Source organism: Panicum virgatum, chromosome 6K, assembly GCF_016808335.1.
Source record: "Panicum virgatum strain AP13 chromosome 6K, P.virgatum_v5, whole genome shotgun sequence".
NCBI lineage: Eukaryota > Viridiplantae > Streptophyta > Magnoliopsida > Poales > Poaceae > Panicum > Panicum virgatum.
Genome location: NC_053141.1, coordinates 16,241,848 through 16,253,924, shown reverse-complemented (window position 1 = coordinate 16,253,924; position 12,077 = coordinate 16,241,848). Strand labels below are relative to the sequence as shown.

The 12,077-nt window shown below is 44.6% G+C and overlaps 1 long non-coding RNA gene across 1 annotated transcript; it reads left to right on the top strand.

Moving 5' to 3' along the window:
• Positions 1 to 10,113: 10,113 nt before the first annotated feature.
• LOC120711895 lies at positions 10,114 to 11,741 on the top strand. Its single transcript, XR_005690521.1, has 3 exons — positions 10,114 to 10,509; positions 11,174 to 11,224; positions 11,453 to 11,741. It is a non-coding gene; the product is annotated as an uncharacterized LOC120711895 (long non-coding RNA).
• The last annotated feature ends 336 nt before the right edge of the window (positions 11,742 to 12,077 follow it).

The following is a 12,077-nucleotide window of genomic DNA, read 5'->3' as shown; positions in this document are numbered from 1 at the left end:
AGTAAAAAAACAGAAAAAAAAAGACAGCAGCAGCAGAAGAAGAGAACAAGTCGAAACTGAACATTAATAGGCACCGCTTCGTTCTTGTGGCCCTCAACTACCACCAACCTTGGCGCCACTCCCGTGACGCCGCCACCGTGCGCGCTCACCACCGACTCACCGGCCGGCGCTGCCGTTTGGACCTTCACGGGCGGCGCCAGCCTCGATCACCAACAAGCGGCATCCGCCATCTGCACGCACCTACACCAGCCTCACCGGCGCCGCGGCGGCCGCCACGGCCTCGACGCCCTTGCAGCTCAGCGACCGGATCAGCCTCCAGGGCGCCCACCCCGCGGCGGCGGCGGCGGCGGAGGGCTCGTTCCCGGCGCTGTGCTGCCGCGCGTGCAGGCGCCTCCTGATCTCGCCCATGTCCATGGCCGCCGGCACGCGCACGGACCCGAACGCCATGTCGTGCCACCTCATCTTCCTGCTCGCCGGCGCCGCCGCCACGGCCGCGGCACTTGCTGGCGCCCCGCGCCGCGCGCGCTGCTGGGGAGGCTGCGGCGGGGCGGGCGCGGCCGCCGCGGCCTGGACGGCTGTTCTTGGACGCGCGCTGCGCCGGCGCCGGGGCCTGGGGAGGAGAGGCGTGAACTCGAAGTCGTCGTCCTCGTAGTAGTCGTCGTCGGGGGAGCACGCGTTGGCGGCGGCGGACGACGGCGAGAGAGAGGGCCCCATCTCTCTCTCGCTCTCTCTGGACACAGATGGAGGGAGGGGAGTGTATGTGAGCTTGAGTGTGTGCCCTTTAGCGTCGTGTGAAGGGCGTGGTATTGTGAATTGGAGAGAGAGAGAGAGAGAGAGAGAGAGAGATGGATGCTTTTGAAAGAGTGGGGGAGAGAGATGCCGTGATGGCTGGCGGTGCCTTTTGTAGCTCTTGGCTGATCGAGCCTGTCGTTGAATAGAACCCCTGGAACGCTTTGCTTTCTGCGTAGTCAAGGTACACCAGTGGTCGGTCTCTTGATGACGTTGATATAGAAGCATCGGAAGAATAATACACAATTAGACAATTTTTACATATAATTAGTACATGGAAACTCAACTCGATTCTCCAGCCAAGTCTAAAAGACTCGGTGAGAATCAATGAGGCATGACGGTCATTTTTTATTGTAAAACGTTAGCGTTTGGGGAAATAAAGCTAAACCACAATCAAATAGGGTGCTGCTATTGGTTTTGGGTGTGGCTGCAGAAGGGAAGATATTTGATCGCTATGCTTCAGATTGGAGATGGTTGACATGTAGTTATTCGTCAAGATGGATGGAGGATTAATAATAGACTTTGCTTCCTTCTATAGTATAACTATTTTTTTAGAGAATTTTTACAATGATTGAAAAAAATAAAAATCGTCCATCCAATAGAATCGTATGGTGGTCAAGGTAGGAAGTACCTGGAAGTACATAGGGTAAGGTACCTGGTGGTACAAAAATGTGGGATCAAGTACCAAAAAGTGTGCCTCAATACTAATTTAATTTAATTTTTGTAAATATCTTTCATTGATCAATGGCCATAAAAAATTCATGGGAAAAATATTTAAAAGTACCCAATTAGTACTTTACAATCCTTGTAATAAAGCTCGTTTACTGATGTTGTGTACCTGGATAATTGAAAACTTTGAATTGAAAACAGGTTTCTGCCCACTTGCAGAGGTTTGAGATGCCACCATTTTTTATGAAAATGTTGTTTCAACATTAATTTTATCTGTTTTCATTAGTTTGGTATTGGTACGCGTTTTTTATGATCTACTCCCTCCGTTCCAAATTATAAGGCATTCCAACAATCTTAGAGAGTCAAAAAAATTTATGTTTGACCAAATTTATATAATAGAATAATGATATTTATTATATAAACTAAGTACCATTAGATTCTTTATTAGTTATATTTTCATAGTACATCAATTTAATATCATAAATCTTTATATTTCTCTTTATAATTTTGGTCAAACTTGAGATTGATTTGACTCTTTAAAATTTTTGGGATGTTTTATAATTTAGAACGGAGGGAGTAGCTAACCTCCTCTGTAAATTAGAAGCATGTGCTTAAATGAAATGGATGTTGTAGACAGGCTCCCGGCACGGCGGTGCAAACAGAGGATTCTGCATGGCCATAGTCAGACAAATTTGAATTAGTAAGGCGAAGAAAAACATTGTAGTTCTAGAACATTAAAGCCACTTGAGACGACGGGAAGATGTCGGGACGTGGTAGAAAAGTCATGGCCGGGTATGGTGGTTGATGTGGGGAAGGAAGGCGGAGCTCGATGACCGGTTCACCCCGTCTGCATACTTTGACAGCAAATAATCCTTCAATCCCGCGTACGGACTGGATAAATAGATACTTTAAACGGTCTAAGCACGTCCCAAAACTGAATACATCTCCCAAAACAAGTATATTAAGAGGAAAGCAAAATGACCATTACAAACATTAATAGGCAGAAGCTATTAAGGCGGACACAGTGTACCACCAATCAAGTGGCGGACGACCATAAACACAACCAAGAACAGCAAGAACAACAGAGGAGGATACATACCCGGACTATCAAACCTAGCCAAAACCACACAACTAAACCCGCTAAAAGAAACTACACCACCAAAGGTGCGAAGGTCTACAATACAAACAAGGTGGCAAAGCATCCACCCGACCGACCAACAGCGACAGCAAAGCATCCGCCCGAAGTGAACTCCAACCAACGACGGCGGCGGCAAAGCATCCGCCAAAGCAGCACAGCGGCAAAATTTCTGCCAACGAAGAGAAAGGCGGTAAAACATCCGCCAACCGATGACCAACGCAATCTGGGCAATGTAGAGGAAACTAAGTGAAGACAGGCACATAAGTGGATCCACGCCGAGAATAGCAAGCGACCACCACCGGCATGAGCTTCCAAGACAACGCCTCCAGGGAGGGAGGACGAAAAAGGCGCCGTCGCCGTCCGACCACCATGGTCTAGGTTTTCACCTGGAAAACGCACCGAAGTGGAGGGTGTCGTGGTGTGGCAAACCACAGCCGGGTGGCGGAAAGCACCCGCCTAAGCCCAGAGGGAGAGTACTCGGGGGTTAGCTAGCGACTAGTTCGATCTTGCTCAAGAACGCGATGAACACAGCAGGTTTAGAGTGGTTCAGGCCGCCGGAGCGTAATACCCTACATCCACTATGTGCTGTATTGCTCAAGACTGAAGAGTTCGCGCTGAGTCCAGCGTGTCTGAGTGTATGCCCCTGAGAGCTTGTGGTGTACAGCGAGCGCTACCCTTTTATATCTCAAGGGAGGCGCGTACATGGCCGTTGGGTCCCCGACAGGTGGGCCCAACCGATGCAGTAACAGTAACATACTGTTCATACATTATGGCGTTGCAGGCGAAGGAGATCATACTCCTGGATTTCCTTGTCTGCTCCAGTAATCCCCCGTTCTGCATGTCCAGGCGCTGTCTTGTCGGAGCGGCGCCAGGCGTAGCTAGCGGCGTCGCCTGCCACATAGCTGAACGGGCCGCGTAGCTTGCGGCATAGCCGGTATGATGGAAAAGTGCCGTGCCGTCGTATCCAATTAATGCGGCAGAGGAGCTCTGCGCGGGTGCAGCACAGGCGGCTGCACTGTGTACCTTGGTAATACACGGTCCACAGTGAGGCCTAACAATGGTTGCCGCGCGTGCCGCGGCGGCAGAGCACGCCTCAACCACCCGCATTGAATGCGGTGGGTGGGCGAGTCTTCCAGCGGAAGACTCGCGCTTGAGCCTGTGCCCGCGCCTGCGGGACACGTGGCGGCCCCGGACACCCCCGGGTAGTATGTTGGTTCTACCGCGTGGGAGGTCCGGACGGACGTGGGATGTCTCGGACCCCTACGGGGAGGGAGGACGCAAAAGGCGCCGTCGCCGTCCGACCACCATGGTCTAGGTTTTCACCTGGAAAACGCACCGAAGTGGAGGGCATAGGGGGGAAAGAGTGGCATCTTCAACAAGGTAAGCGACGCCCTCAGGTGTCGCCATCACCGGCCCGCAAGCAGATCAATGCTTTCGCCTTCACTCCATTCCCAACTCAGAGCCGATGACAGCAGAAGGCCACCATCCCAAGCTGGAGGCCGGCGGCCGGCAATCAGCCCCGACGAGGGCGGCGCGAGTGAGGAGCTGCCGGCCACACGAGGCAGCGTCGAGGGAGGAGGTCAGTCTTGGGCGAGCGGGACCACGGCGCGGCTATGCAGCTAGGAGCTCCCGGCCACCCGAGGCGGCGGCGCCATGGCAAGGAGCCCCCGGCCACCCGAGGCGGCGGCGCCATGGCAAGGAGCCCCCGGCCACCCGAGGTGGCGGCGGCGTGGCCAAGGCCCCTGCCACCGGAGGCTGAATGGGCAAGGGCTCAAGGGCGGCACACAGCCGTGCAGCCGCCACCCGAACCGGCAGTGGCGGCGCATCTGCATAGGAGCCGACGACGGCGCATCATCCACACCGACGGCAGATCCGGCCATGGGCGGCCCGAATCCGGCGAGGAGGAGGCTGGATCCGGCCCCGACAGCCGGTGGCGGTGAGGCACAACGAGGTTGTAGGGCGGGAGGAAGAAGGAGGTGGAGGGAGAGAGGAGAGGCGTGGGCGGCGCGGGCGGAGCCAACTTCGGCCCGGCCATGGGCCGCCGCCACCGCTCGGACGGTTGCCGGCATCGGCGGCGGCCCTGGGTGGGGCGGTGGGAGGCGATGCGGGTGCCCCCCGAGTCGTCCACGAGAGCGAACGCGGGACAGGGGGGTGTGAGTTCCTCCAAAAACAAGTACATTAAAACGTACAAATTCGGTCAATCACCGACTCATATGGCCCCTATAGGCATAGGCGGCTCACAATATGCTCCAGAATCACTAACTTATCTGTGAAAGAAACACTTGGTCAATTTGCAAAGGTATTAAGGAAACCCTATGAAAATTCTTTAGAATCACCCATTCATCATCGGACTCACCGACTTAAATCATAAATCAACCGGTGTTAACACTACACACCCCTTCTATCGCCTACCATGTCTCTAGAGTTCGATTTGGACGATCCATACTTTCATTTCTATCATTGGCGAGAGCTATCCAATTAATCGAACTCCAATATATAATTTGACCCTCAGAACTAATAAAAAGAAAGAAAAAGTCCTATTTACCTCCCTAGACTATGGGTTGAGTTTACATTTCCACCCTAAACTCAAAAACCGGGTATTTTGCCTCCTCAAACTCGCAATACAGGACATATGACCTCCGTAGGTGGTTTCTCTTATTGGTTTTTCTTCTTTTGTTTTGTGTTTATTTTGGATGAAACTTTGAAAAATCACAGTAAATCACAAAAAAATCATAAAATGGAAAATTTAATTTTGTTGTACTCCACATGAGTGGAGATATGTAGTGAACATATTATATGATATAATTTATTAATTTTTTTACTTTTATATATACACTTTAATTTAATTAATTTATATCTAAATTTTCTATCCACTTATTGTGAAATCTTTATGGTGGCCTAGTCATTAAATGATTGAGCTGTAGCAAAACTTTCATACTCATTGGATCATATATGCCCGAGTTATAGCTTTAGGAGTTTAATTTCAAACTATATCAGACTCTTTAGTTTCTCAAGAATAAATGATACAATGACCATGAAATTTTTATTGCAGCTCAAGAATGTAATTAGTAGCTCACCATAAAAATTACACCATAATTAAACCATGGAAAATGTATATGAATTAATTATAAAAAAGTATATATCTAAAAGTAAAAATTTAATTTTTACTAAATTATATCATATCATATGTTCACTTAATAGATCTACCCATATAGAGTTCAACAAAATTTAAATTTCCATTTTATGATTTTTCGATTTACTATGATTTTTCATCCAAAATAAATATAAAAGAAAAAGAGAAAAACCACTAAGAAAAACCAACCAAGGAGATCATATATCCAGTATCGCGAGATCGAGGTGGCAAAATACCTAGTTTTCATGTTCAAGGTGGAAACGTAAACTCAACCCATAGTTCAGGGAGGCAAATATGACTTTTTTTCCTAAAAAGAATAACCAAATGACCGAATAAATTGGTGGTAGCAATACATGTCTCCTTCTGTCAGCCATACCTCCCACGTCTGAAGTCTGATTTCGACAATCCACATGTCCATTTTGATTATCAGAGCTATGTAATGGTGAACTCGAATCTACAACTTGGCCCTCAGAATCAACGAAAAAATATTACATACCAAATCAGTGTCAATGCATGGCACCTTCTGATTGCTAGAAAAATCCAAAGTCAGATTTAGGTGATCCAAATATCCATTTTGATTGTTTCGACGAGGGATATCCATTATTGGCGATCTCTATTATGTAATATGATTCCATCTTCCTCTTGATCCAAGCCAATCTATGCATTTTCCAACCGGTCTTGTGTCTTTTGGATGTCAACACGTGGGCTGATTATAGAATAACTTTCACTAGTTTGTAAAGATTGTAGTAATCCTTTATCCGAGTAACACATCTCATAAGAATCCCCAAAATTTGTTTGACAATCCAAATATCTTGGTGAACTTGAGCTGCGTAGATTAACTTTCATTGGTTGTTTATGTAGGACAAGACTATTGAACCTTTTCCCCAAAAAAATTATTACCGGGATTGATACAATGGAAAATGGTGACGTCAGTATTAAGTGGTTTACTAGAACAGTGCGCAGCGTTGCCGTGCAAAAGTGGCTTTCCGTGTCTATTCGGTTTGGGATGTTATTATAAGAGAAGAAAGGTTGGTTCCATGTATTCGGTATGGGTAATTATTATAAGAGAAGAAGCTTCTTTTTCGAAACATATCCGTTTACGTGATTCCATAAGAAAATGAGGACTTCCATAAGATTACCAAAAAAAAGCGGACAGCAGAATGATTTTGTAGAAAAATGATGTGTGTTTTGTAAAATTTTAAAGGAAAGTGGACTCCAGTTTGATCATCAAACTTTGAAGGGTAGTTTTGCAAAATTTCTAGAGAGGGTTCTAGAGTGCAGGTTGATTTCAGAAGACAAGGGATTTTATGAAAAACTCCATACCCTCTTCAGTACTCTGAGCCATCCATGCACAATCAAACGGCCAATTTTTCCCGTCACTGACGTGGATGGCTTCTCCGGCTAGGATCGCGACGCGGTTTCAGTCATACAAGATGATATATGAAAGAAACGTACACAAATTTGCTACTAAGATTCACAATAAATCACAAATTGTCGTGCAAACAGTTGCATCATCTCGAGGTACTACTGGGTTTAACAAACACACGTGTATACTAAACGAACCTTCATTTTAGTTCAACTGTTTCTAGATGCTTTGACAAGTCGATCGAGAGAGTGACCATACCGGAAAAAGATGCATGCCAGTCGACACGGTGATGGAAAAAGACCGATAGGAGACAGAACCTTTTGGGTCAACTTCCTGTGATGTGTGCTAGCACCGGAAGGTCTTCTCCTAACTTATTTGATGTACAATCAGTTCAAATTTTCAAAAGAATACAGTGTCTCAAGAAGGAGCCACTAAGGAGAGAGTGTCTTCATGTGCAAGCATACGAGAGATGATCTTCTAGAAAATCATAGTAAAAAAAAAAGATACAGTAAAGAATTGCAATGGAGGAGGTACCTGCTGTAGCCTGTACTGGTAGATCAAGGGTGCCGGTAATATAGGAGAGTAAATTGCCGGAAGCTAAGGAGAAAAAGATTCAGAGTGTGGAGTGGGGTATTCAACTGTTTTCTCAAGTACTCCCGTGAGATTGGAGTATAGCCTGGATCCATGTCACTGAGACGTCGTCCATGCACATGGGCATGTATGATTGGTTTCTATCATAAAGTGCAAACATTTGAAATGAGTAGCACCAAAGGAAAATAAATACGAGTAGTAAAAGCAACCAAATTTAAAGATCCTGCCATCTTTCAGCGGGAAAGAAGAATTTTTCTCAATATTAAATTGACTTCCCACAGGAATCACCGAATCACCCTTTTACTATCTTTCTTCTATTTCTCAACTTTAGCATGCATGCATATGCAGCACGCGTGAGATGGAACATGAGCGGCGACTAGAATCATGAGAGCAAAGTGAACACTAGTCAAATCCACAATCAACATCCGTACATGGGACGGAAAATAAGAGTGCTGATCATGATTGCACCATATGTGCCTATAATCTCTTCGCATGATAGCTGAATGGTTGTTTAAGGAAAGAGAGCTTGTGTGGTTCACCTCCTTAAAGATGCGGTTAGTTGCAGATAATCTTTTGTAGTACCACTATTGCCTTATTTTCGTAAAAAAAAAAGGAAGAGAGATGCAAATAAAGCAATGCTACTGACTTCACCAACATTGTTTAGTCGCCTCACAAGCCTCAGTACTCCTATAATCTCAGCAAAGCTGTGTAAAACCTGGCTTGATCACAGTAAATGGATGAACATATGGATGTGTACAAGTGCAGACAAATATGGAAACATAGCTCTGCCATACGTCCAAACAGCAAGCAAATTAAAGCAAAGGGCCGGGGAGTATTATGATGGTACCTTTTTCCATAAGGGACCCTACTGGTGCTGTGTGTATGTGTGGCTATGACAACCTGTTCCTAACTTGTTGACAATGCATATGCATGATTACATGCCCCGGAGGCTTGAAAAGAATCTTCATCCCCAACTGCCCAATTGAGCATGGAGTGGGGCTATACACATGAACTTTTTCTTTGGCCCCCCAATTTACTTGGAAATTAAAGGAACTACACCAAACTGGGTTTACCTTGGCGGCTGAATAGGAATCGCCAAGAAATATGATTTTTCCTTGGCTGTACTAATAAACAGCCAAGGAATGTATATTAATTGGCGGTTTGAGAAAACCGCCAAAAAAACATGTAATTTTCTTGGCAGTTCAGCTAAACCGCCAAGTGAAGTTGTAATTTCCTTGGCCGTTCGGCTACGCCGCCAAGTAAACCTTGAATTTCCTTGGCCGTTAGACTAAGCCGCCAAGTAATATGTAATTTCCTTGGCGGCTTTTGGCCAAGAAAGTATTTGTTGCTACTTATTTTTGCTTATTAACCTATATGATATATGTTTGTTATATACTTTTCCACTTGTTTAGTATTTATATTGACTTACATATTTGACACGGTTATTTTAACTTAAACATATATTACATATAGTCTTGATGTCTTGTTAAGTTCACTAACACAGCATATTTATTGTTATGTTCACTAACTCATGTGGCACAAACTTTAGTTAAAAGAACTATATGAGAGATCTATCTATTTTATGAAAAATCTACACTTCAATTTTCATAAAAAACTATGAAACTTTTATGTAAAGTTTAGACATTCATATAATGATTCTATGACAATTTACAAAACTTTCACAGAAGTTTAAGGTATTATTATAATTATTTTTTAACAAGGTTACAAGTAGAAGTTTGAATTATCCCTCGCACATAATTTCTGTGAAACTTTTAGGTATTATTTGAGATACTTATATATACCGTACTATATATGAAATGATATTGAAATATATAATATAACTATTTTTGTGTTTTTATAAAAAAATTTCAATAAGCACACAAAATTTTCATATCTTACACATAGTTTAATTTTGAATTACTTTCAATAAGCACACAAAAATTCATTTAACTATAAAAGTAGTGAATCAATTTCAAAATTTATGAAACTCCTACTCAACAACTTATGTAGTATACTACGTATAAAAAATATATTGGTGCATATGAGATCATTATTTTTATGTGGTACTTTACAATGGTGCCATGAAATGAAAAATGAAAATGAAAAGGGTTAAACAGACTGTGAAACTTACTCTATTAGATTTATAATTTATAATTCCCATAATTTCAAGTAACCTACTCTATTGGTTCTAACAATAATATTTATCTAACTTCTTACATTTTTCAACAAGTGCAATCTGGTGGTTCGAGAAGCTGACGGTGGGCCTAGACTTGCTACATTGGGTTAAAGTAGTGGATAAAAAAAGCTAGTAGCACCGCAGCAGCAGCCTGTGAAAACTATGCGGCCAAATGTCAAAAATTTTGGCGGCCAAAACTCCCGCTCGTGAAATCCAAATTCATCCCGCACGCACTGCCTTTATCCTTTTGTGCTCAGCTCCCCATCCACCAGTTGCTTCTCTGTCTCGCAGCCAGGCCGGCGCTTGCCGCCCCTGCCTCCTCCTCCGGGCGCGCAAGTAGGCCGCCGTTTGCCGGCCGCGCATCCGGCCGGAGCTCGCTGCCCCTGCCTCCTCCACCGCGCGCGCAACCCGGCCGCCGCTCGCCGGCCGCGCACCAAGCCGACGCTCGCCGCCCCCACCTCCACCCGTTCGAGGTCATCGCCTTCCGCCTCTATTCGCTCCCCGATGCCTCGGATACCACCGGCGCCGCGACCGCGGCCGCGGGCCTCTGGCGCCTCTGTTCCTCCTCGCCCATCGCTGTCGCCACTGCCACGAAGCCTCTGGGGCTAGATCCGTTCCTCAAAGAGGAGGCATCGACGGCGGTAGAGGTGCGGCTATTTTTCTTCCCCAAATCCTCTATTTTTCTTTTTTTGACAGTAATCCTCTATTTTTCCTCTGATGAAAGAAATGTGCACTATGTACATGTGCAATATGCGCTCCTGTTTGTTATTGCCGTTCAAAGTTCCCTTGCTCGTTGTGTAACTTCATTGATATTAATGGCATAAACAATTTAGCATTAGTGCATAGTGTATTTAATCTGAAATTAGCTTGTTAACTTTAGGTTGTATGCTACCAGTGAATACTTGAATCATGAGTGCATCTCTAATACAGAAAATGAAACTGAACTACATGATTCTGTGATGTGTGCCTTACAAATGCTAACTGAAACTGAACTATATGCATGTGTCATAGAAATGTTAACTGAACTGAACTATACACGGTAATGTTCACTGATAGTATGGCTCCAAGTATGCTTGCAACTAGTTTATTTCTAATGAAAGAACAATTACTTAGCATCAGCAATGGGTCAATTCATAGTGCAGAGTAAATGATTTAGCATGCATAGGAGCCTAATAAGTAGAAGAAATAAGTTCTAGGTTAACTCCTGCATGAATCCTGATAATAACAAGTGAGACCCATGTCCCCCTTCTTTATTTACATATGTTCAACCTTTAATTAATCTCTACGTTTTCTTTGCTTCATGTCGACAAGGTGGGAGGGAGGACAACACACCCCAGCAAGCAACATCTAGGAAAAAAATAGGTAAAAGTTTCACAAATGATGAACAATTGGAACTACAGGTGGAAACTTTGGGTAATTTGAAAAGTAAAGCTTAATCAGTTGAATATTGGTTGTACTCATCTAGTATCTTAGCCATATTGTCTAAAGAATATGCAAGTCTAGTAGGTGTCTTATGTGGCCACTTCGATGTCTTTGGAAGTGATGTGTTTAGGTTGAGTTGAACTGAGCGATGAAGCTACCTTTTTGCAGGAATCGTTTTGATGACCTGGACAAGGAAGTTCGCTATGGTCTATAGTGAGAGGAGGCTAATTTTGAGTCCAGATAATTTTGGTAACTGATAGTGACATGTGTATTTAGATGTGTGGGTTTACTCGAGAGGATTATATTGTAGGGTAAATGAATTTGCTTATCTTGGAGATAAGCCATTTTATTTCTTATGAAAATAAGATGGTGCTTTTGATGTATGTGCTAAGATGAGTTGGAAAAACACATGGTTAATTAACTGTATGTGTGCATAATTTAAAACCGATGGATATAATTTTTGTTGTTGGTGGTATACGTTTTCTTGGCGGTTGGCAGCCAAGAAAAGGGTTGCCAAGGAATCAACTATTTATCTTGGCGGTAGAGGGCTGCCAAGATAACCCCTTTACTTGGCACTAGAGGCTGCCAAGATAATTGCTTTTCTTGGTGGTTGAGGGCTGCCAAGATAATCTTTTTACTTGGTGGTTGAGGGCTGCCAAGATAATCTTTTTACTTGGTGGTTGAGGGCTGCCAAGATAACTCCATTACTTGGCGGTTGAGGGCTGCTAGGAAAAGCTATTAGCTTGGCGGTGTAGTAAAACCACCAAAAAAGTGTTTCTTGGCAGGTGGCTGC